Source organism: Chiloscyllium plagiosum, unplaced genomic scaffold (genome assembly GCF_037043375.1).
Source record: "Chiloscyllium plagiosum isolate Xiang-an unplaced genomic scaffold, Cpla_swu_hap1 HiC_scaffold_27, whole genome shotgun sequence".
In the NCBI taxonomy this organism is placed as follows: domain Eukaryota; kingdom Metazoa; phylum Chordata; class Chondrichthyes; order Orectolobiformes; family Hemiscylliidae; genus Chiloscyllium; species Chiloscyllium plagiosum.
The window spans coordinates 21551115-21575469 of NW_028270165.1; the positions used below are offsets into that span (position 1 = coordinate 21551115).

Here is a 24355-nt window from a genome sequence, read left to right on the forward strand (position 1 = left end):
CATGTTGCTTGTCATCTGAGAGAGATCCCGGGTTCAAATCGCCGTTTCGGACGTGAATGACAAGACGGTCCGCATGTCAGAAACCGCATCCCGGGGATAGAATGACAAGCAGATGTTCTGAAAACTCTTTGCTGCTGGCAATTCTTGGAGCAATGTGGAATGTACTTCTCACTGAGCAAGTTTCAGCTGGCTCAGAGTCTCCAGTGTACATTGCTCTCTTTCTCGCCAGCTCTTTCCAATTCACTCAATGTCGGCTTCAGCAGCTTCCCCGTATAACGGCGCACTGTTGTGCACCTCGCCTTCTCATCTGCTTCCCAAAAAACTTCGACGTAAATATTTCACATTGATGCACAGGCCCAATGTGCACAGTTGAGATGACACACTCGTGGAGGTCTGCGGGGTCTTCTCCTGTTCTCTGTACCCTATGGTGAGGAGGGCAATGCTTGTCACTGGTCACTCCGGTGTCAGAGAAAAGTTTAGAAAGAAAACAGTTTAATTTTCTGCCAGTAGAGAGGGCCCGGTTCCTGGGGACGGGCAACCGGCAGCAGAGAGACAGAATGAGAAGCAGCTGTTCATAGAGTCATAGAGATGTCCAGCATGGAAACAGACCCTTCGGTCCAACCCGTCCATGTCGATCAGATATCCCACCCCAATCTAGTCCCACCTGCCAGCACCCAGCCCATATACCTCCAAACCCTTCCTATTCATATATCCATCCAAACGCCTCTTAAATGTTACAATTGTAGCAGCCTCCGCCACTTTCTCTGGCAGCTCATTCCATACACGCACCACCCTCTGCGTGAAAAAGTTGCCCCTTAGGTCTATCTTATATGTTTCCCCTCTCACCCTAAATCTATGCCCTCTAGTTCTTGACTCCCCGACCCCAGGGAAAGGACTTTGCCTATTTATCCTGTCCATGCCCCTCATAATTTTGTAAACTTCCATAAAGTCACCCTTCAGCCTCCGACGTTCCAGAGAAAACAGCCCCTGCCTGTTCAATGTCAACAACACTTCACTCTGAGCAAGACTCAGCAGGTTCAAGAGGTAGAGCGGGGGCGCAGGCGCTCTGTCTTTGTGGCTCGTTGGTCTAGGGGTATGATTCTCGCTTTGGGTCTTCGACGACGCGGACTTGCGAGAGATCCCGGGTTCAAATCCCGGACGAGCCCGCGTTTCATGACTTGAGCAAACGTGCCTGCTCAATTTTCTCAAAAAGCACCTTCGTTAAACGAGTTTGGGCTCCCTGGCGGACCAATAGGACAGAAAGCAGCGAAGTGAAATGATTGGCGATACCGTTGAATAGGTTGACGTGAGTGATGCGGTGTTTGAGGGCTGTCAGCGATGAGGGTCGATTGGAAATTTGGGACAGCTCTCTTCTGAGAACAGAAGTTTGAAATCTGGCCCCATTGAAGCTTGCGAAGTCTAGACAGAGAAAGTAATGTAGTCATAAATGGTCCCACGCCTGAAAGGATCGGCAACGATTCGGCAGAGTTTTAAAGTCATGAGGAAAAGAACCAAAAGTGACATTAGGAAGAACGCTTTCGTTCAATGAGTGGTTGGGGTCAGTAAATCCCTAACTGACACTGACAAAGAGGCAGATTCATTAGACGCAAACGGGAATCCGGTGGTCATGTTTAAAGTAACAATGTGCAGAATTACATGGAGAAGGCAAGAGAATGATACGAATAGAGACCCACGTTTACTTACTGTGTCGACCCAGCAGAGCGTCTATTCAGAGTGAAATCACAGTTCGACCAACAGAATGTGGGAAGTTAGAAAAAGTTTATATTTACAAAGCCTCCATACGTCTGCGCAACACCATATAAGACGACAGCAGTGGAGATCTTTGACATCAGTCTCGAACGGGCATGCCACACGCCAGACGAAAGGCTGAAGGGACCTGTGGAAATGGGCGGGCATAAGAGCAGAGTGGCGCAGCGGGAGCGTGCTGGGCCCATAACCCAGAGGTCGATGGATAGAAACCATCCTCTGCTATTGTTCAGTGTCTCCTTGAGCGACTTTTCTTTGTGATGGCTCTCTGTTCAGCATTGAGACTTCCTGCGTGTCTGAATGCCCCGTATCATACCGATACTGTCGCGAAACTCACACCGTTCAAGTAACGTGTTTTTGGAGGTCTGAGTGGTCTTCTCCTGTTCTTCGTCGGTTTCCTATGAACTGAATCGCAAACCCACTTCTCTGAGATACCAATGAGCTGAGACGCATACCTTGTGATTTCGTGCCTTCCCTGCCGTAATTCGCCTCGCCGGTTTGGACGTGAAAGAGGATCAGCATGTCAGAAACTGTATCACCATTCAGACACAGTCCCTTAGCATTCGGACAGATATCACTGATTGTGAATAACCTCAGAGAGAGACACGTGGCAGAGAGTCGTCGTGGACACGATGGGCTGGACCGCCTCTGTTGGCGGGAGAACGATGGTACGTGTTTATGCCGTCCCGCTGCCTGTCTCTGGGACAGAGAGGCTGAGGGAGCGACAATGGTTCATTTAACCGTCCCTTCCGTGTTGGACTGCCTGCAGTCCCGCAGCTCATTGCCTTGGGGCTGACTCTCAGTGAGTGAAGGTTTCACTCGGATTCTCTTCATCTGGGGCACTTAGGCTCAGATGTTAACTGCTGCACGGTCGCAGCGATGAAAGCGATGCCCACTTTGCGAGAGATTTTCTGTAAGATTGCTGCGTGAAGACGAATTCTGAACACCAAGCAGGCTGCACAACAATGTACTCATATGAATCTACTTGAGGGAAGAGTCCTCGGTGTCCATTTCTCTCTGCCCCGCCTGCATAGCATCTTTCTATCTCTCCGATAACAGACGTTTGGAGGAAATTCACAATCAAAGTTACTCACTTCCCACTCATTAGATTACTTACAGTGTGGAAACAGGCCCTTCGGCCCAACAAGTTCACACTGATCCGCCGAAGCCCAACTCACCCATACCCCTACATTTACCCCTTACCTAACACTACGGGGAATTTAGCATGACCAATTCACCTGACCTGCACATCTTTGGACTGTGGGAGGAACCGGAGCACCCGGAGGAAACCCACGCATATACGGGGAGAAACTGCAAACTCCACACAGTCAGTCGCCTGAGGCGGGAATTTCACTCGGGTCTCTAGCGCTGTGAGGCAGCAGTGCTACCCACTGTGCCACCGTGCCGCCCACAAAGTGTAAGTGATACCTCTCACCCCAAGGGATTGGGAGTTAAAGAGCAGAAGAGCGAATGGACTCTTCCCTCCCTCCAGAAAAGCGGACAAGTAGAAACAAATTGGTTTAATTATCCGCAAGTGGAGATAGACCAGTTCCTGGGGATGAGACAAATATCAGCGCCCCGGGGACAGAATGACAAGCAGATGTTCTGGAAACACTTTGCTGCTTGCAATTCTTGGAGCAATGTGGAATGTATTTCGCACTGAGCAAGTTTCAGCTGGCTCAGAGTCTCTCGTGTACATTGCTCTCTGAGTTTATATTTGCACATCGGCGACATGTCTGCACAACAGCACATGACACTACAGCAGTGAAGATCTTTTGATGTCATTCTCGAACAGGCAAGTCACACGCCAGATGAAAAGCTGAATACTTCTCTGGAAAAGCTACCGTGCAATGCAGGAGAATGGCACAGCGGGTGCATGCTGGGATCATAACCCAGAAGCGAAACCATTTTCTCCTACTCACTTAATGTCTTTCGTAGCTTTCCCGTATAACGGCGCTCTGTTCTTTTCCTTGCCATGTCATTTGTTTCCTAAAACTTCGGGTATCTGAGCTCAATATATCACATCGATACACAAGTGAAATTTACACAATTGCTCCTGGCCACTTACAATGTGGAAATGTGTGGAACAGGGGGGGAGTTGAAATGTTGGGCCAAAGGGCGATGGGGTTGATTGGTGCGGTTGTCCTGGAGATGTTCCCTCAAGCGCTGTGACTTTACTCTGCGAGGAGTCTCCAGTCTCCCCAATGTAGAGGAGACCGCATCAGGAGCAATGGATACAAGAAATGATACAAGAAATGGATGCACAGGTGAAAGCCTTCGATCTCCCGCGGCCCGGGTTCGATTTTCGGGCAGGTAAGTCATTTCCTGCAGATCTGACACCATGCATTGACATCTCCCTGGTGGTCTAGTGGTTAGGATTCGGCGCTCTCACCGCCGCGGCCCGGGTTCGATTCCCGGTCAGGTAAGCAATTTTCTGTGGGGTTTATTGGCTACCCGTTCTTCTTAAATGCGCTGTACAGTTATTGATTGGTCTTCGAAGTTCCTGGGTGCTCCAGTGTGTCGTGTCTCGTTGAAATAGTGTCCTGATTCAGATTTGTTTGTGTGTGGAGGGATGATTCCTTCTGCAGCTAAGTTCTTGGTTCGCGTGCGTTGTTTTCCTGTAGACGCTGTTTTGAATTTACCATTGACTGTTCGCTCTACTGTGACATCGAGAAATGGCACTTTGTTGTTGTTCTCCTCTTTTGTGAATTTTATGCCAGTAAGAATATTGTTGATGGTGTTGTAGGTTTCCTCTAATTTGTTTCATTTTTTGATGACAAAAGTGTCATCACTGTGGCGGACACAAAGTTTGGTTTGGATCGTTGGAAGGGCTGTTGGTTTGAGACTCTGCATTATTGCTTCTGCTAGGAATCCCGATACTGGCGGTTTCATGGGTGTTTCGTTGATTTGTTTGTAGGGCTTGTTACTGAATATGAAGTTGGTGATAATGCACAGTTCCACGAGCTAGATAGTGCTATCTTTGCTGATGAAGTTGGTGCTGTGTTTGTGACTTTGGTTCTTCGAGTAGCGTCTTCAGTTTTCTTTGGCCACGTTGATGTTAATGGATGTGAACAGGGCTGTATGCCAAAGGACATCATTATTCCATCCTCTTCTATCTTAGTGTCTTTGGTGTTCAGGAATTCTTGGATGGAGTAAATGGAGTGGCGTGAATCTTCGACTTGGTGTTTTAGTCTTCAGTGGAGGCCTTTGACTAGTCTGTATATTGGTGTTCCAAGTAGTGAGACTGTGGCCTGAGGGGGGCTCCTGGTTTGAAGAGGAGAACAACAACAAAGTGCCATTCCCAGATGTCACAGTAGAGCGAACAGTCAATGGAGAACTTCAAACTAGCGTCGACAGAAAAACAACACACGCAAACCAAGTTCTTATCCACAGAAGCAATCATCCCAACACCCACAAACGAAGCTGCATCAGGACATTATATCAACGAGCCACTACACACTGCAGCACAGAGAAACTACGAAGAGCACAAGAGAAATACGTATATAGTGTATTTAAGGAGAACGGGTACCCAATAAACGCGTCCGCCGGTTTCTCATTGATGCTTCCAAGCTGACTCTCAAAAATTCGGTTTGTCCCTCCATTCTTTCCTGTTTGTTTTTGTGGGTTTCGAAAGCTTTCCCAATCCTCTGACTGAGTATTGGAGTTGGGAAGTTATGTTGTGGCTGTACAGGACATTGGTTAGACCACTTTTGGAATATTGTGTGCAATTCTGGTCTCCCTCCTATCAGAAGCATATTGTGAAATTTTAAAGGGTTCTGAAGCACCAATGGTTCCGCAGAGGGGAAGAGGCCCTTCTGCTGCCCTGAGTGCGGGAAGGCCTTCAGTGATTCCTCTGCCCTGCTGACGTACCAGTTGGTCCACACCAGGGAAGGCCGTTCTCCGGGCCCAAGTGCGAGATGGCCTTCAGCAGTTCTTCCCACCTGCTGAGACACCAGGGGGTCCACACCGAGGAGAGGCCATTCTTCTGCCCAGATGTCACAGTGCAGGAAGGGCTTTGCTCTTTCCTCCGACCTGCTGGCCCATTGGTGGGTCCACATTGGGGAGAGGTCATTCAGTTGCCCTAAGTGCAGGAAGGCCTTCAGCAATTCCTCAGCCCTGCTGAGGCACCAGTCCGTCCACACCGTGGAGAGGCCCTTCAGCTGGCACGACTGTGGGAAGAGGTTCATGTTTTCCTGCAACTTGCGGAAGCACCAGCGGGGGCACCAGCGCTCCCAGCAATCAGATCCTACCGGTGACGCTGCCTTCGGTCACACCCCAGGACTGAACCTCTGCCAGTTCTGACAGTGGGTGCAGTGGGAGAGTAGGTGGGCTGTTTTTGTTTTCTGCTGGACTGCAAGTGCCTCCCCTACACCCCACAACCACAACCCCATGGTGCCTCAGGGTTAGCACTGCTGCCTCATGGCACCAGGAACCCAGGATCAATTCCACCCTAGGGGGTCTGTGTGCAATTTATGGAGGGTAGAAAAGTGGATCTGAGTAGGTTACTCTTCGGAAGATCAGTGCACATGTGTTGGGCTGAAGGACCTGGTTCCACATTGTAGGAGTTCTACGATACAATGAGCTTTGCTTTCAATGGACACTGCTGCTCATTGAGCCCTGGACTGCACATTGCCAATGAAATGATCCAGAGAAACCTAAGACCGCAAGACAATCGGAGCAGAAGTTAGTCCATTCGGCCCGTCAAGTCTACTCTGCCATTCTTTAGTGACAAAAGTAGTGCAGATGAGATTAGCTACAGTGTGGAAACAGGCAATTTGTCCCAACAAGTCCACACCGACCGTCCGAAGAGTAACCCATCCAGGTCCGTTTCCCTTTGACTAATGTATCTAACTCTATGGGCAATTAAGCATTGCAATGCACATGACATGCACATCTTTGGTTTATGGAAGAAAACAGGATCATCCAGAGAAAACCCACGCAGACACTGGGAGAAAGTGCAAAATCCTCACAGACAGCCACCCAAGGCTGGAATCAAACCTGGGTCCCCAGCACTGTGGGGCTGCAGTAGCAACACTGAGCCACTACATGTTGCAACCCGTAGCAGGCAAGCAGGAAGTTGGGAGAATACAGCAAGCCAGCCAGCACCAGGATGTGGAGTAGTCAGCGTTTTGGGTATTAACCCTGCTTCAGGACTGAAACGTTAACTTCTCTATGAGAAACGATTTACGGGAATATTGCTGGGGGTTGAAGGCTTAGAGCCACAGAGAGAGGCTGAATAGGCTGGGGCTGTTTTCACTGGAGCATCGGAGGCAGAAGAGTGACCCAATAGAGGTTAAAAAATTATGAGGGATATTGACAGGGTAATAGAGAAAGGTCTTTTCCCTGGGATGGGGGAGTCCAGAACTAGAGGGCATAGGTTTTGAGTAAGAGGCGAAATATATTAAAGGGACAACGTATTCATGCAGAGGGTGGTATATATATGAAATAAGCTGCCAGCGTATATGGGTCAGGTGCTGTCAAATGGGACTCGATTAATTTAGGATATCAGATCAGCATGGACAAGTTGGACCGAAGTGTCTGTTTCCATGCTGTACGTGTCTCTGACTACTGGTCCTGATGTAAGTTTAAAATAGAGTCCAAGTAACTTTGAATAGTTCAATCTTGTTGAGCTCACCTCCTCAAAAGTTTCAAATGAATCCCTCTGAGCGATACTGTTTAAACATGCTGAGTTGGACAAAGTATCCCATCAAGTTCAAAACAAACGTACAGTTGAAGAAGTCAGAAGTCAGAACACCAAGGGGATCAAAACTGATCACAATATTCCAGGTGCAGTCTCATCAACGTCCTGTATAACTATAACATAACTTGCCAACATCTATAATCAGTTCTCTAATTGATGAAGGCCAGTGTGCTGAAACCTTTCTTCACTGCCTTGTGTACCGATGTAATCAGAATATAGGACCTACTTTAAACTGATGCACAATCCAGCTGCTGGGAGCCCAAGTGCAGAGTAGTGCTGCGTGAGTGTGCTGGGCACATAACCCAGAGGTCGACGGGTCAAAACCGTATGATGCTATTGCTCAATGTCTCCGTAAGCTGCTTTCATTTACAAAGGTGCTCTGTTCTGTATCTGGCCGTTGCATCTGCTTCCCAAAGCTTCTTCAGTGGAGTAGTGGCAGCTGGAGCACAGGGGTTCAACGACCCCCCGGAGCTGTGCGAAGGCCCAAGCTCCAAGGAGCAGGCTGGAGGCTGGATTTGCTCAAGGATTGTATTTTTAACTCATTTAAATGGTATCTACTGTATGGAGTTATGGTTTGCATTGAAACTGGAGGATTATATCAGAGTGTTTATATTTAGCAGTGCTAGTTGGTAAAATACACTCTCTGGAGGAGCACCTTCTGTGATGCTGCATTTCTTGCCTTAATGCACTTCCCCCATTTCTTATCTCCCATCTTGATTTTATATATTTTTTGGTCAAATTTAATTTCCTATTAATCAGACTTGGTATTGACTGTGTGCTATTAATTTGTTTCTTCGAATATTGTAAGTCAAAAATAATGGTGTAATTTCATTTCTGATGTCAGAGTTTGACATTGAATGTGCAGGTGTGAATACCAGTCAGTTGCGAAAATACATCAAGAACTTGTGGTTTTTAACAAAAAGAGCAGTTCACTGATATTCATGGCATTGCCTCATTTGGGAGTGATGATTCAAATCTGACCAACAAACCGTTTCATGCAGTCACCCAATTTAATAAAAATACTCTTTAATTTAATTAAAGAAAATAACTCTGGCAGGCTAAGATTTATGCTATCTATTTATAAGATTATGTCCATTGCGCGCAATATGGTATCATCCACATTGGGGAAACTGGACGCCAACTGGCGAAACGTTTCAGGGAACAGCTCTGAGACACTGAAACTAAACGACCGACGGCCCTGTGTCTGAACAGTTTAACTCCCCCTCCCATTCCGCCAAGGACATGCAAGTTCGGGGTCTCCTCCACTGCCAAACACTTGCAACCCGATGCTTGTAGGAAAAACGCCTCATCATCTGCCTGGGGACCCTCCACATGGGATCAATATCGATTTCATCAGTTTCCTAATTCCCTCTCCCCCACCTTGTCCCAGATCCAACCTTCCAATTTGACACCGACCACTTGACCTGTCATACCTGTCCACCTTGCTTCTCACCTATTTGCTCCACCCTCATCTCTGACCTATCACCATCAATCCCTACCTCTATCTACCTATTTCACTCCCAGCTGCCTTCCCTCCAGCCCCACTTCCTTCCCATTTATCTCTCAGCCCCCTTGGGACACCCTTTATTCCTGATGAAGAACTTATGCTCTAAACCAAGACTGTGATGAAGCAACATCCTCAACAAATAGGAAATAGCTCCCAAGTCAGATTTCATTCCCTCGTCTGTTTCCCAGTTCTTTCAGAAATAAGAAATGTCTTTTTTCACCATTACTCCAGCCACCTTTTAAGAATCCTTTCAACCTGTTTTTCTAACAATTGTGGAGGTGACCAAAAGCAAACATTTCACTCCTTCTCAATATCGCATTTCTCCTCCTATGAGCCATTTTGTCATGTTGTCTATGTTACAAGCAGCCAAGTGGACTTGGTTTCTGAATTGAAATTTGGCCATTGAAGTGAACAGGATTAATATTTATCGATAGCTAGTTGTGTTTGCACTAACTGTAATTATCCACCAATATGATGTCTTTTGTTCCACCAAAACTGGAAACAATGATCTGTGTTTATATTGCAGTCGGATGTAGAAAATCATCCCAGCGATCTTCACGTTATTATTACAGCATTGCGAGGCAGTTTGATGTGACTAAAATTTGGATGGAAAGAATGTAAATTGATGAGAAGTCAAAATGGCAGAGTCTCTGGCCACAATTGATCTGTCTGGCTTGATTATATGAGTTACGGCTCTTCAAGAGCAACTTCCACTCCATCACTTCAACCAGCAAGAGGAGATAAGTGTGAACACAACATTCCAACTGTGACATATACGCATTGCTTCGATGTAATTGATCAAAATCCTGGAACTCGCTCCTGAACCTTTATTCTATACCACATCATATTTGTGAAGCAATTTAAGAGGCAGCTCACCACCACTTTTTCAAGGACAGTTTGGGAAGATTTGCTGGCAGAGCCAATGATATTCGCATGATATCGAAGACAGTCTAATCGTATGGATAGATGATTGGCTAACCAATGATACAGTAGGGATAAGGGACATGTTCAGGATCGCAACTTGTAACGAGCAATGTGCCACAGGGATCAGGGCTGGGGCAAAAATTATTTACAATATGGATATGAGTTACTTGGATAAGTAAAGTGAATGTACTCTTGCCAAGACTGCAGTAGAGACAGTTGATTGGAATGCAGGTGGTGAGGATGACATGGAGAGGGATATCGACAGGCTAAGCAAATGAGCAAACCCTTGACAGATGGAATAGAATGTGGGAAAATGAGGTTGTGCACTTTGCCAGCAGGAAATGTGCTGAATCTTAAATGGAGAAAGTTGCTGAATAGGAGGATTTGGAAGCTCGCATCCATGAACTCCTCATCTAAGTTCAGTGAGTAATAGGGAAGGCAAAAGGGAGATTGGCCTTTAAATGGAGTATAAAAGTGTGGAGGTTATTGTGAACCTCCGCCTGGAGGTTTTGATTGAAAGTGCAGAGAAAGATTCAACCAGCTGACAGTGGATCTGAATCACATGGACATCAGACCAGGTTAGGACAGCAGGAAACCAGAGAAGCTTTTACAACAAACCACAACGATTTCATCATTAGACTCTTAATTCCAGATTTATATTGAATTCAGATTCCACCATCTGCCGTGGCAGGTTTTGAACCCAAGTCCCCACAACATTAACTGGCTGAATAATCTGGTGACAATAAAGTCGGCCATCGCCTCCCCTGGACACATTGGCATATTGTGTTTAGAGGTAACAAAGGAGCGAGAGGTTGCAGCAGCTGCTCAGTTGTTGATATTACACAAAAGAACATCAGCACTCTCAGTAATGGCACATACTGAAGCCAGGGCCCTGTATCAGAGGTAAGGGCTCGGGATCCACAAGAAATAGGAACAGCAATACGCCATTCAGCCTCTTGAGCCTGCTCCTCCATTCAGCAGGATCGTGGTTGATCTGGCATTCCCCACATCCACTTTCCTGCCCTTTTCCTGTAACTGTTCATCCCCCGACTGATCACGAATCTATCGATCCTAATTTTAAATGTTACATCCAAACCAACACTTCCATTGGTGCGATAATAACAGAAGTGTTTTGGTTTTTATTTCGAAGATTCTCAGAAACACTGAGTAAGAAACAACAAAATTAAAACAAGAAATACCGCAATTGCTATAATGTGCCTGCTCCCAAAAGGAGGCCATCTGGTGTTCAATTAACTGTCTGCAAGGAGCAATATTGGAAAGGAATGACGCAGTTCATAGCTACAAGAAGGGAGACACAGACTGCTTGATACAGATATACAATGGGCGGGAGTAGGCCACTCGGCCCTTCGAGCCTGCTGTAACATTCAATAAGATCATGGCTGATCTGAATGCAACCTCAGCTCTACATTCCTTCACATCCCCGACAATCTGTCACCCACTTGGGTGGCAAGAACCTATCTACCTCTGCCTTAAAGATTCTGAATCCACTGCCTTCAGAGGAAGACACACAACCCTCAGAAAGAAAAAAAATAATCCTCATTTTTGTCTTCTACTTTTAAAATATTACCCTCTACTTTCAGATATTAAGATAGGGATACAAGCTGCATTCAAATAATACCTGTGGTACAGTTAACTATCTCAAAGTGCTTCACGTGAACATAATGAGAATTCCTTTAAAAATCACAAGAGTGGAGCACAGAATAGGACAGGTGACAAAAGACCTGGTCAAAGGGGCAGGTTTAGGGCAATTTTTTAAACAGGTTCAATTTCCCAAACATCAGAGGACAAAGACCTAAAGAGCAAACACAAAATAGCAAAGGATGGGAAGCAGCAGTGTGGACATAATGTCACAGGATGAGTAATCCAGGGAACATGAGATCAAATCCGACCACAGCAAGAGGTGAGATGTGAATAATTCAAATCATAAATGGGGAACTCAAAGTTAGTCTCAGTATGGTATCGATGGCACTGACGTCAATTGTCATAAAAACCCATGTTCACCAATGTCCTTTCAGGGGGGAGACTGCCGTCCTTACCTGGTCTGACTTACATGTGACTCCAGACCAACCGCAATGTGGTTGACTCTTAAACTGCCATCTGAATTGGCACAAGCAAGACACCTTGCACTTAGGGATGGATAACAAACATCAACCTTGTGAAAGTGTCATAACAGAAATTGCTGAAGAATCTCAGCCAGTCTGGCAACACTGGTGGAGAGAGAGAGAAAGAAACAGAGTCAATATCCTGGCCTGCGTCCAGAACAGTTGTGAAGAAGGGTCACAGCACTTGAAATGCTAACTCTGCTTCTCTCTCCACATGTGCTGCCAGTCCTATTGAGTTTCTCCAGCAATTTCTGCATTTTTATGTGTCAGATCTCCGGCATCTGCAGTTCTTCATCACACTGACTTAGGGAAGCTCAAATCCCATAAAATAATAAAGCAGAAGGGCTGGAATTACTCAGCAAGTCTGGCAGCAGCTATGGAGATAAAAACAGTTAGTTCTTCGGGTCAGTGAATGATCTTACATCAGGGACAAACTTTTGGGGAAGCTGCAAGAGTAAAAGGCACTGGTGTAACTTCAACAACTGGGAGAACTCTCTCAGCCATGCAGGTCAGACTGACCCAGCATTCTGGTCCTGCTCATTACCTGTTAACTTCTCCATTTATTGTTCTTGTTATATTTCTACATGGTTGACACATTCCTATGTTTTAAAATGATATTCCAAACAGACAGGAATTTTCCATGTAAGTAATCATACATTAGAGGGTTTGGAACGTGAATGTAACTTTTAAACAACAAGTATTTATTTATGCATGGGGTGTGGGCATCGCTGGCAATGCCTGCATTTATACCATCCTTAACCACCCTGTGGTTGGTTGGAAAAGAGAATGAAGGTGTCTGAGAGTGTCTTGATTAGCACAGCAATCTCAAAGATGGGTGTGCTCAGGTAGAAGTACCCTCCACTCCCACAGCAAGTCTGCATTCACTTCAATTACAGATGCCATCTCACACTCCCAGGACAAGGACAGCATGGGATTACAATCAGAATAAAGCTTCCTCTACTCTTAAATTGAAAGTGAAGCTACCTCAACACTGACCCCAACAAACACTGCCAAGACAGAGACAGCATTGGTTTAGATACAGAGGAATACTCCCTCTGCACTACCCCATTCATTCAGTGCCAGGGCAATGACAGCAAAGGGTTAAATAAACAGTAGAGCTTCTTCCATTCTGACTGACACTTAGTAAGTTCTACACCAATCCTCAAGGATAATTCAGAACTGAGACTATTATCTGGTACTGAATTCACACACCCTATTGGGAATGACAGCAACAGGAAATCAGGTAAAACACACACAATGTACAATAAAACTAGACTGTTATTGGGATCTAAGATATTTAAATGACAGGAGACATAGTTCCTGCAATTATCCGAATGTGAGCTGAACAACTTTCTCACTTAAACAATATTCTCTGGGAATGCAATGTCCACCTCACTGCTGTCTATTCAGTTCCTTTGCTCTCGTTCAGGGCTGAGTTGCGGCTGACCACATGGTGGCGTAGGCGTCAAGAGGTTAGACAGTTAAGGTCAACTTGGATGAGGGAATCCTGTGTCATGCCAGTAAGGTCGAGGGTCACTGATTTGCTCAACTTACAATCGGGGACAAGGGGATGTCAGGCGGGGCTTGTATCAGTTTGAGTTTAGAAGAAACAGATGATCTGATGAAGCTGTATAACATCTGGAGAGGACTTAATGTAAATGTAATGTCCACTCATTTCTAGTCAGACACTAGCCTCTCATTTAAGATAGGAGAGTTTTGTTTTTCTCTCAAGTGTTCCCGAGTCTTTGAAATTCACTTCTTTAGATAGCAGAATGTGATGGTGGCACAGTGGTTAGCACTGCTGCCTCACGGCATCAGTGATCTGGGTTTGATCCCACCCTCGGGCCGACTGTGTGTGTGGAGTTTTCACATTCTCCCCTTGTGTCTGCGTGGGTTTCCTCTGGTGCTCTGTCCTCCTACCACAGTCCAAAGGATGTGCAGGTGAGGGTGGATTGACCATGGAAATTGCAGGTTGACAGAGATATGGTAGCGACCTGGGTCTGGGTGGGACGGTCAGTCAATGTGGACTCGATGGGCTGAATGGCCTACTTGCACGCAATTGACCTATATCAATCAATAGTATACACTTGCTTTATGGTTACCAACATCAAATTACATTCGTGGTTTGGTTATTTCCTCTCTCAGGTTATCGTATTCAACCAACTACAGCATCTAGAAACTTGCTTAATTACAATATCCAATATCTGCAGAGTACTTTTTCTTTTTGTCACGACCATTATCTTGAACTCTGACGTGTGACCTCTTCATTGCTGTCAAAGTTCCTTATTTGTCCCTACATTGTCATGGTTTTACTTTGTCGAATGTCTTCCTGGCTTTTGCACTTAAGACCCTATATTCTGCCCTCGTCAACATTTTCCCTTCCAATTCTGTACTAAGGATTTCATGAAAAACCTCAGAGTGTGGCGAGACTGTGGAACTCACTCCCATAGTGAATAGTTGGGGTGAAAGACATTACAACTTAGGGTAAGCAACCCAATACAAATGAATGTCACTCTCACCAGATTCACAACACAGTGAAATTAAAACATGCAATGTCCCTCAATTTCTCAACTGTTCCTAACCAGACTTGATGAAGAACAGATCTTGCACATCAACATTATAATTTAAACAAAAACCAACAATTATAAATACGGCAAATTTTCTAGGGCAAAGTTGAAGTAGATAATCTAATTAATAGCAATGATTTAAACCCTTTGATCAAATCCCCCACCATCTCAGAGACAGAAACTTAAGCGGCAAATTAAGAAAGAAATTTTTTTTAAACTTACCAATTCAAGCAAACAGTTTCACACAATAGATTGCCAAGCCTTTGTGCAATACTTGGACTATGAGTTTTTCACAGACACGTAACTGTAAATCCAATTTAAAAGTCACTGCTGAATGTGACGAGACACCCCAAAGTATTCAGCCATTTCTTACAGGCTGGGAGTCATTCCCAGAAAGAGCCAACAATTCTTTAACTGGACAGTAGAATCTCGAGAGAACAGCTCCTGGGCTCAACAAGCAGCAACGCCCAATGGAAGCAAAGTTGGCGGCGGGGCAGGGCGGGGCAACGGCATAAAACAAAAAAGCCCACTGACTCTCCCACTGCACACACACTGTGAGAATGCACAGGGGCTCAGTCCTGGGAGTGACCCACAGCAGTTTCATCAAGAGGACCACACTTGATGAACACCTCTTGCACACCAGAATTATAATTTAAACAAGAACAAACAATTATGAATACCGCAAATTTACTTGGGCAAAGTTAAACAAGATAATCCAGTTAAAAGCAATGATTAAAGCAATGATTTAAGCCTTATGATGAGGTCCTCCACCATCCCATAGAGAGAAACGTAAGGGGTAAATTTAGGAAGAGAATTTTTAAAATTATCAATTCAAGCAAACAGTTCCCAACAATGGATTGCCAAGCCATTGGGCAATCCTTCGATGATGAGTTGTTCACAGGCACATAACCGTAAATTTAATTTCAAAGTCACTGCTGAATGTGAATGGACACCCTGAAGTATTCAGCTATTTCTTACAGACTGGAACTCGTTCCCAGACAGAGCCAATAATTCTTTAACTGGACAGAAAACACTAGAGAGAACAGCTCCTGGTCTCAACGAGCAGCAGTGCCCACTGGAAGCAAAGTTGCGGGGGTGGGGGAGCACGACGGCATAAAACAAAAAAATCCGACCGACTCTCCCACTATAAGCACTGTCAGAATGGGTAGGGGTTCAGTCCTCGCAGTGACGCACAGCAGTTTCACGAGCAGAATCAGATTGTTGGGAGCACTGGTGTGCCCACTGGTGCTTCTGCAAGGTGCAGAATGATGAGAACCTCCACCTGCACTCGGGGCAGGTGAACGGCCTCTCCCCGGTATGGCCCCGCCTTTGCCTCAGCATGTAGGAGGAATTGTTGAAGGCCTTCCCGCACTCTGGGCAGGGGAAGGGCCTCTCCCCCGTATGGACCCGAAAGTGGGATGCCTGGGTAAATCCCTTCCCGCACTTGAGGCAGGAGAACTGGCTCTTCCCGGTGTGGAGAAAGTGAGGGCTACAGATTCTGGAGATCAGAGCTGAAAATGTGTTGCTGGAAAAGCGCAGCAGGCCAGGCAGCATCCAGGGAACAGGAGAATCGACGTTTCGGGCATGAGCCCTTCTTCAGCCCCTGTGCATTCCTGAAGAAGGGCTTATGCCCGAAACGTCGATTCTCCTGTTCCCTGGATGCTGCCTGGCCTGCTGCGCTTTTCCAGCAAAACATTTTCAGCTCTCCCCGGTGTGGACCCGCTGGTGCATCAGCAGACCAGAGGTATAGTTGAAGGCCTTCCCGCAATTGGAGCAGCTGAAGGGCTTCTCTTATATGTGGACCCGGCGGTGGGTCAGCAGGTCGGAGGAATAGCTGAAGGCCTTCCCGCATTCAGGGCAGGCGCATGGCCTCTCGCCTGTGTGGACCCGCTGGTGCCTCTGCAGAACGTAGGAACTGCTGAAGGTCTTCCCGCACTTGGGACATCTGAAGGGCCTCTCTCCCCTGTGGATCCCCTGATGCCTCAGCAGGCAGGAGGAATTGCTGAAGCCCTTTCCGCACTCGTGGCAGGGGAAAGGCCTATCGCCCGTGTGGACCCGCTGGTACCTCTGAAGTACAGAGGAATTGCTGAAGGTCTTCCCGCACTCAGGGCAGCTGAAGGGTCTCTCCCTAATGTGGACCCGCTGATGGCTCAGCAGGCGGGAGGAATTGCTGAAGCCCTTTCCACACTCAGAGCAGGAGAACAGTCTCTCCCCGGTGTGACTGCACCATGAGTCTCCAGGTCAGATGGGAAACGGAAGCCTTTCCCACAGTCGCCACACTTCCACGGTTTCTCCACGGGACGGGATTCCTTGGGTTTCTTCATGACCGAAGCTTCACCTGCACACAAACACGTGTACAGCACCTCTCTGCCGTGAATTCCACCTCCCAGTCTGTATAACATTTTCTGGCTCCACAATCAGATTGCTGCAACAGTCGTGTCTCTCTTCCAGTCTCACTGATGCCGAAAATGTACTGAAACAGGAACTACAAAGCTTGGTTCCTTCTCACAGAATCAGAGTCGAAACTTGTTATAGTCCCGATGGATTCAGTGACTGTCAGACATTGACGTGAAATTGAGGACTGCAAATGCTGGAGAGTCAGTGTCAAAGTGCAATGCTGGAAAATCACGGCAGATCAGGCAGCATCCGAGGAGCAGCAGAGTCAATGTTTCAGGCAAAGCCCTTCAGCTATTGATATTGAAACTTCCGTCTTCAGATCTTCAAATAATCTGTAAAAAGAGATTACAAAAATCATCACTGTCAGTCCAGGTTAGAAATTCCAAACAAGCAATTCTACTTTCCACAGCACATTCTGTTCTTTTTCCACAAAATTGAAAGCACGATCCACCCCCTCTCACCCCTCTATTCTCACTCCGCTCAAGCTAGTTCTCCCCATGGTACTGATTCAGGATCTTACACAGACCGAAAAGTGAAAACATCAAGACAGACACCTCTGAATTTTGGATACCTCCACCTGAAAGTTAGTATCTTTCACGACATCTAGGAGTGAGTAAGTCTGATTTTGGGAAGCAAAAAAAAGTGTCAATTCAGGATGAACCTTCAATGCAGCTTCTTGAGAAACAACCAGACACGGAATGGTTAACATCTGGGGAGGTGGAGGAAATGAGATATCAAGGCATTGGCACCGACACCAGACAGAAACTGAACATACAGGCATGGCAAACGTTACGGGCAAGCCAGAGTCATAGAGATACACAGCACAAAAACAGGTCCTTCAGTCCAACTCATCCGTGCCGACCAGATAGCCTAAATTAATCTCGTCTCATTTACCAGCACTTGGCCCATATCCCTCTGAACTCTTCCTATTCATATATCCATCCAGACGCCTTTTAAATGTTATAATTGGACCTACATCCACAACTTCCTCCGGCAGATCATGCCTTACACTTGCCTCCCTCACCCCAAACATGTTTCCCTCTTGTTCTGGACTTCTCCCATCCCAGGGAAATGACCTTGTCTATTTACTCTATCCATGCCTCGCATTACTCGATAAACGTCTGTAAGGTCACCCCTCAGCCTCTGGTATACCGGGGAAAACAGCTCAAGTAATGCACTGCGTGTACTTTTAGCTTCACACTCACTGAACCTTCCTCCCGTGTAAAACATTGTTTCCCTCCCCAACACTGTCCATGGGAAAAGCCAAGAGTGCTGAGACTCTGGAGTTGGGGGATTGCCACGTAGAATTCCTACAATGTGGAAACACGCCATTCAGCCCAACAAGTCCACACCGACCATCCAAAGTGTAACCCATGCAGACACTTTCCCGTATCACATTGCACTACACTTACTGCACACTCTGGGCTCATTCAATATGGCCACTTCTCCCGAAACTGCACATCGTTAGATTTTGGAGGAAACCAGAGCCACCGGAGGAAACCCATGCAGACACGGCAGGGAGAATGTGCAAACTCCACACAGACAGTCGCCCCAAGGCTGGAATCGAACGCGGGTCCTTGGTGCGGGAAGGCAGCAGGGCTCACCACTGATCCATCGTGCGACTTCCGTATGCAAAAAGAGGTGGGGACTGGGAACTTTGTTAATTGTACCGCACAGTGGATTGTTGAGTAAGGTTAAATCTCACAGGATCCAGGGAGAGCTAACCAACTGTGTACGAAATTTTGAAGCGCGTTGTTGTAGATGCTGGAATCCTTCCTGAAAACAACAAATGCTGAAGATCACAGTGGGTCAGGCAGCGCTGTGCTACTCTATGACCGGATAGTGTGGATGTGGAGATGATGTTTCCACTAGGAGCAGGGTTGAGGATGCCAAGTCATTGAGGGGATTTAAGACAGAGATAGGTTCTTGATTAGTTAGGGGTCAAGGGTTATGAGGAGAGGGCAGCAGAATGGGATGGAGAAACATATCAGCCATGATCGACTGGTGGAGCAGACTCGATGGGCCAGATGGCCTCATTCTGCTCCTGGGTATTATGGTCTTAAAGCGGAGCAGTAGTCTTAAGGGGTTCTCACAAACTATTTCCGAATCCTGAAGAGGAGTTGTTGGACACGAAACTTTAACTCTGCTTTCTCTCCACATATGCTTCCAGTCCTGCTGAGTTTTTCCAGTGTTCTCAGTTTTTGTTTCAGATTTCCAGCATCCACAGTTCTTTGTCTTATTTATCACAGTCATTTCTTGCCCTTCCCAAGTGTCTGGAACTTCATCTCCCTGATCTACAAACTGTTCAGTTACCCGAGAAATGACCACTACCTCCTTATCAGAGTTGACCCCTTTGTTGCAAAATGATTGTTCAATTCTGTGACCTAAATAATTGCATTCGTAATTACTGACACCAGGGACTCTCAATACCTCAGGCAAGAAGACAGCCAGATTGTTTCAGACAGTACATTTATGTGATTTGATACAATTCCCTGTTCCCTACATTACCAGCGTACTTCTGGGAATGGAGGGTTTGAGTTAAGAAGAAGCTGGGACATTTTTCCAACGGAGCCTAGCAAGTTGACAGATAACTTTATAGAGATTTTTAAAATCAGGAGGGGTATAGATAAGGTGTCATTTCCAGGAGGCTCAGAATATTTTATTGCTCCAGAAGGTGTAAAAGGGGGTCAAAGCTTCAGCAGAAATTGAGCAGAGCTGAGAACAGACAACATCTAGCTCTGTGGGAACAGGGAGACCAGAGGACAGAGAAATCAGGACCTAAAATCCGAGCTGACACCAGACTACCATGTTATCAGTGCTTTGATTAGCAGTGCCCACCCTCTACCTTTACTGAGCCTCTCATTCGACTTGAATGCCACATTTCCCCTCGATATTCTGGATCCAATCCTTGACATTCTGAAGCCATATCTCTGTAAGGGGTCTCAGATCTGAATTATTCTCTTCAACATGTGCAGTCAATTAATTCGCTTTTGTTACAATGCAGCACACATTCACATACTGAGCTTTTAGTTTTATTTTTTGTGATGGTTAGAATCCAGTTTTGATTACTAGTACATGTATTCTCCTTGTCCCTTTCTATCATTCTCTGGTATTTGTTTTCCACATCACTACATTGCTCACTGGCCTTGATTTGGATTGGCTATGCTAAATTGCCCAGTGTACAGGGATGTGAAGGTTAGGTGGTTAGCCATGGGAAACTCAGGGTTATAGTTTCAAAGTAATAGAAGGAGTACGCCATTTGGCCCATCGATCCTGCTCCGCCATTCATTAAAATCATGGCTGATCTATCAATCATCTCAGCTCCTCCTAATTCCATTATCCCAACTACCCTTAATTCCCCGACCACGCAAAAACCCATCCAACAGTATCTTAAAGAAGCTGCCTCTACTGCTTCCTTGAGCACAGAATTGCATTAATTTACCATTAACCACATAGGTCCTGCCCTGATTTGCCTCATCAAAATGCAACAGCTCATATTTGTCTAAATTAAACTCCATCCACTTCTCCTTGGCCCATCGGCTCATCTGATCAATTGTAAATTTTATTAAACCTTCTTTCCTATCTTATTCCCTAAAAGCTGAAAATCTCCATCCCACACACTCTCCCTCCATTCTCACTTTGTTGAACCTAATCCCGGCTGTCCTCATCCTGAAGGGTTTGGTTCACGCTGATTAACAGGCCTACATTCAAGGGGAATCTAACTGAAACGTACAGAATATTGAACAGCCTGGACAGAGTGGACATTGGGAGGAGAGACTAATACCCATGGGCATAGCCTCAGCATAAAGGGAGAATGAAGATTAGGAGAAATTTCTTTAGCCAGAGAGTGGTGAATCTATGGAATTCATTGTCACAGAAAGCTGTGGAGGCCAGGTCGTTGTCTATGTTTATCACTGAGATAGAGTATCAAGGGTTGAGAGTTGCCGTGAAAAAACGGGAGAATGGGGCTGAGAAACGTAACAGCCAGGATAAATTGGGAGCAGGAGTAGACCACTTGATCTTTCCAGCCTGCACCAGCATTGAACACTTCATAACTGGATATGAATATACCGACATCTCGGGTGGATAGGCTGGAACTTTTCTCACTGTAACATAGGAGATTGAGAGGATTATAAAATCATGAGGGATAAGGATGAGGTGAACAACAGGTGTCCTTTCCCTCAGCTGGGAGTTTCAGGATCTGGGAGCAAATAGTTTGAGGTGAGTAGAGAAAGATTTTATAAAGACAGGACAAGGATTGTTTTTTAAGAGTGTGTTCTGAGTGCAGAATGAATGTCCAGAGGAAGTCATAGAGTCATAGAGATGTACAGCACAGAAACAGGCTGTTTGGTCAAACTTGTCCATGCCGACCAACTATCCCAACCCAATCTAGTGGCACCTGACAGCACACGTCCCCATATCCCTCCAAACCCTTCCTATTCATATACCTAACCAAATGCCTTTTAAATGTTGCAATCGTACTAGACTTCACCACTTCCTCTGGCAGTTCATTCAATAAACGTACAATCCTCTGCGTGAAAAAGGTGCCCCTTAGATCTCTTTTGTATCTTTCCCCTCTAATGCAAACCCATGCCCTCTTGTTCTGGACTCCCCCACCCCAGGGAAAGACTTTGTCTATTTATCCTATCCTGCCCCTCATGATTTTATACACGTACAGTTACAACGTTTAAAAGACATTTGGATAAGTACATGAATATGAAAGGTTCGAAGGTTGATGGGCCAAACACTGGTAGGTGGGACGAGTTTCGTTTGAGAACATACTCAGCATGGACTAGTGGGATGAAGGGTCTGTTCAGTGCTGTCTGACTCTGTGACTGACCTGTACTAGTCTTAAAACCATTTTCTTACCTCCCCATAACCATCCACTTCTTTGTTGATCAAAACTCAGATGAACTTAGCCTTGAATATGTTCAATGACCCCACTTCTGAACTAAATTCCTCTTCGTAATATACCACTTGCCTTGCTCATTGCCTGCTGCATCTGCCCGACAACTGGCATTGACTGGTGTGGAGGGACTCTGAGACCCCTTTGTACATCCATACATCATTTCTGATGAAGGGCTTGTGCCCGAAACGTTCACTGTCCTGCTCCTCAGATGCTGCCTGACCTGTTGTGCTTTTCCAGTGCCACATTTTTCGACTTTCACTGCGAGTCCTCACTTTCTCCACATTCCAATATATCACTATTTAAACAATGCACTGTTTTCTTTTAAACAGCAAAGGCTATAACTTCACATTGCGGCACTGCACTTGCCATGTGTTTGCCAATTGAGACACAGACCTGGACCAACTTCGGGAAGAGGCAAAACACTGCGATCTGAACAAAAACTGTAGCACCACTCAAAACGTCGGCCCTGTTTATCTTTCCACAGATGCTACTCGACCCGTTGGCTTTCTGCAGTATTCGCTGTGTTTGTTCTACACAAATGCTGCTTTCCATTAAAGAACTTCAATCCCTGTCCTCTGGTAACTGACCCTAGCCAGTGGCAATAGGCTCTTCTGATCATTAACCTGCCCTTTCACACCACGTCTTCACCCATCATTGCCGATAGCCCCTGGAAATCTCCAGTTAACCTTCTTTGCTCCAAAGAGAACATTCCCAAACTTGGGAATGTCTCCACAAAATGGAAATTGCTCATCGCTGGATATGATCCAAATGTTACAATGGGGAAGAGGTTTTGGCAAAATATTGTCAGTTAGCAGGTGGAATAATTTTCAATAAGTAAAACAGAAATCCCAGTCTCCAGCTTTGTGAATCTTTAGAAACTCTTTGGGAAGTGGAATTAGAGGACAATGAACTGTCCGACTGAGCAGAGACAGTCCAGACACCTTCCCCTTGTTTAAGAGGCCGGGAGATTGACTCTGATATTCTCCAGACATGAACTGATCTGAGACATTGAAAGAATTCTCTGCACATCAGGAATTCAAACCCCTTCTCGGCTCGGGGCCAATGAGAAAATTCGGAAAGAGGCAAAGCACTGAAAGGCTCGGAGGGCGATGGCCCCAGTGTAGAAGAGCTAGTTCCTCGTGACATGGATGTGCCTGTAGATGGTGGGATCAGACTGTCCCCATGTCTCCACAATGAATGTCCAAGGCTTTATCATGGAAAAGTAAAACTGATAGAAGACAATGGTAATTCTGGGCGGGGCAGGTTGAATTATGAGTTGAATAGTAGCGCCCTCAGATTGACTGTGCGAGCGGCACCCGGGCCTGTGTCTGTGGCGCAATTGGCCAGCGCGTTCGGCTGTTAACCCGAAGGTTGGTGTTTCGAAACCACCCACGGCCGGAGCTTCTTTGTGTTCTCGCTTCTACCGCTTTCTTAGCTGCAAAGATGCGCGTTTTTAATGGTGTTAGGAAAATGTTTCCCAAACGGAAATCTTATCCACTGAGGAAGCACAAAGGGGCTTCTGAATTGATTGAATTTCTAACGTAAAGGAATGCGGATGCTGACAGTCCGAGACAGAAAGCGAAACTGCTGGAGAAACTCAATAGGTTTGGCTGCACCTGGATGAGGGAAAAAAAAGAGTTCTGAAATGTTGTCCCTGATTCTCTTTCCACAGATGCTGCCTGACCTGCTGAGTTGCTCCTGCAATTTCTGGTTTTGTTTCTAACTGAACGTCCGTTTCATCTTTCGGGATGAAACACCCAGACTCGCCATTTGCAGATATTTAACCCTTTCGAAACCTGTGAAGTGATTGGATTCAAACAAACTCTGCAATGATTCACTCTTTCTCAGCTCCACAGGCAGAGAGACCTGGGAAATGAAGCTGTCAGTGTGCTTCTGTAATGGTGGACCGAGTAGCGAATGCGATGGACATGAAATCCACTGCGGTTTCCCCACGCAGGTGTGAACCCTGCCGACTACAGTTGAGAACTGTCGTCAAAAGGAAAGGGAGATTGCTCCATGGTTTTGTAAAGATGCAAATCAGTGGAAGAGTTGAAATATTTCAATCACATTGGGACTGATTGGGAATCTGCAACCCACTGCCTGTCAGGGTGGAACAAGCAGATACCCGCAGAGCTTCGTTTGAGGCTGTGAGCCAAGTGTTTGGAAATGAGATTAGAACAGTGAGAGGCTTGAAATCGTGATCGAAATGAAGCAGGCACCTGAGGACAAGGGTGTTTCCTTTGCCAGTGAAAGATACTGCTTCACAAAGTTGGGACTATGGAAGGGAAGCAATGACAGTGATTATCTTTGGCTGTTCACCTTGTGAATGTTCCCATTGCTGCGCATGTCCGTGTTAACGTCAGAACTCTGCAGCATGGTGGCGTTAGATACGCACTGGGCCTGGCCGCAATGGATGACGCATCTGACTCCACCTACCTGTTTGAAATGCAGCTCACAGCT

The 24355-nt window shown here is 46.1% G+C and overlaps 2 non-coding genes across 2 annotated transcripts; both read left to right on the top strand.

Moving 5' to 3' along the window:
• The first annotated feature begins 1076 nt into the window (after window positions 1-1076).
• On the top strand, window positions 1077-1166 carry trnap-ugg (transfer RNA proline (anticodon UGG)). The gene is given in 2 exon segments: window positions 1077-1112; window positions 1131-1166. It is a non-coding gene; the product is annotated as a tRNA-Pro (tRNA).
• Window positions 1167-4121: 2955 nt separating this feature from the next.
• trnae-cuc (transfer RNA glutamic acid (anticodon CUC)) lies at window positions 4122-4193 on the top strand. The gene has a single exon. It is a non-coding gene; the product is annotated as a tRNA-Glu (tRNA).
• The last annotated feature ends 20162 nt before the right edge of the window (window positions 4194-24355 follow it).